The following is a 2,246-nucleotide window of genomic DNA, read 5'->3' on the forward strand; positions in this document are numbered from 1 at the left end:
ACGACGATACAGATATACAATGCGCCAGAGCGAGACGAAACAACAAATAGTTGCAGGCTATTCGCATCGCACCGGAGATGCACTGAGCCGGAGGTGATATGTTTTTATAGTTCAAACTTAGTACAGTCATCATCATCATCATCATCAACCGATAGACGTCCACAGCTGGACATAGGTCTCTTGTAGGGACTTCCACACGCCACGGTCTTGCGCCGCCTGAATCCAGCGGCTCCCTGCGACTCGGCTGATGTCGTCCGTCCACCTAGTGGGGGGCCTTTCGGTACGTCATAATACTCGTAGCTATCTGCATGTCAAATTTCAGCCCGATCCTTGCAGTAGTTTGAGCTGTGCGTTGATAGATCAGTCAGTCAGTCAGTCAGTCACCTTTTCCTTTTATATATTTAGACATATAAATATATGTTGTACTGGTAGGTGTAGTCGGAAAAATTGAAAGAAAAGAAAACGTTCACTTGCACAGGTGGATAATATAATGATCGTGTCTTGTTATTGTGTAATATTAATTCATCGAAGGTTACCAAGGCGTTGGTGGTGTAATGGTCAGCATAGTTGCCTTCCAAGCAGTTGATCCGGGTTCGATTCCCGGCCAACGCACACTTTTTTTATTTACCCCCGCAAAAGCTAAGGAGCATTATTATATGCCAACGGTATTTTGGTACCTACCAAATGTCATAAAATTGTAGGATTTTTTTAGATTCTGTCAATAAAAAACCAGCCAAGTGCGAGTTAGACTCGCGCAGCAAGGGTTCCGAATCCGTAGGTACTAGTCGATTTTTTTTCGACATTTTTCACGATAAATCAAAAACTATCTGTAAGTATATATAAAATTCAAAGTCCTGACTGACTGACTGACATATATATCAACGCACAGCCTAAACTACTGGTCCTAGAGACATGAAATTTTGAGGGTGTGTTCTTTGTAAAGAGTAGGTATCCACTTCGAAATTCCACCCCCAAGTGGGTTAAATAGGGGATGAAAGTCCGTCATTTTTCAAGTTATTTGCATGAATATTGGTATTTGGGTTTTCGGTCACAAATGAAGAAATACGTGGTTCAGGATTTTTGGAAATTCATCCCCCTCCTCAATTTTCTAAATTCCACCCGAGCGAAGCCGGGGCGACCCAGCTAGTTAGGCATATAAAAAAATTGTTTTGGAATGTACAAGTAAATTCCTTTCATAAATGATACCCCACTCGGTGCATCAATCTTACTTTAAAAGTTGAAAATAGCAATGTTTATTGTTTATGAACACATTTTAATTTTATTCTTGTGATCGTAACCACAAATTCACGGTTTTCGGATTTTTTTCCTTTACTTGTGCTATAAGACTTACCTACCTGCCAAATTTCATAAGTCACCGGGAAATACCCTATTAGGTTTTCTTAACAGTCATGACATACGAACAGACAGACAACCAAGTGATCCTGAAAGTGATAATTTATTGCTTTCGTTTAAAAAATTCCACACCTGAAGGTGATAAATCTTGGTATAGAATTCCGTCATTTTTCAAGTTATTTCGATGAAATCTGGTATTTAAGATGCCAGTCAAAAATGAAGAAGTACGTATGTGTTTCAAGATTTTAATAGGCATAATAACCCTACAGTAATCTAAATATATAAAAGGAAAAGGTGACTGACTGACTGACTGACTGACTGATCTATCAACGCACAGCTCAAACTACTGGATGGATCGGACTGAAATTTGGCATGCAGATAGCTATTAGGACGTAGGCATCCGTTAAGAAAGGATTTTTGAAAAGTCAACCCCTACGGGGGTGAAATAGGGGTTTGAAATTTGTTTAGTCCACGCGGACGAAGTCGCGAGCATAAGCTAGTATACCTATGAATAAAGTACTCTGAGTTTTGGTTTAGAGATTCCGTGATCGGTCAGAAAGTCCTAATTGCTTTTTGTAACATATTCACCAAAACCCCTTTTTGTTATGAATCAATCAACCCCAATGATGTAGGGAGTGCTACGCTAATGGACATCGAAGGTCAACCGTTTCAATAACTAACTGCGTCAATTATGGACTAAGAGCCCACGAGGGCTAGACCTTCGTTATTTTATATACGAATCACGTAAACCACGACGCTGAAAGTTTCTCCGCGTATTGTCCCCAACACAGGGAGGAACGATTAGCGACTATGAAGTTTTGATCATTCCAATTGGCAGACGCCCTACTAAGTGGACAGACGACATCAAACAAGTCACAGAAAGCCGCTGTATC

At 40.4% G+C, this 2,246-nt stretch overlaps 1 non-coding gene across 1 annotated transcript; it reads left to right on the plus strand.

The window, feature by feature from the left end:
- Window positions 1-540: 540 nt before the first annotated feature.
- TRNAG-UCC (transfer RNA glycine (anticodon UCC)) lies at window positions 541-612 on the plus strand. Its single transcript has one exon. It is a non-coding gene; the product is annotated as a tRNA-Gly (tRNA).
- Window positions 613-2,246: the final 1,634 nt, after the last annotated feature.

Source organism: Maniola hyperantus, chromosome 7 (genome assembly GCF_902806685.2).
Source record: "Maniola hyperantus chromosome 7, iAphHyp1.2, whole genome shotgun sequence".
Classification (NCBI taxonomy): Eukaryota; Metazoa; Arthropoda; class Insecta; order Lepidoptera; family Nymphalidae; genus Maniola; species Maniola hyperantus.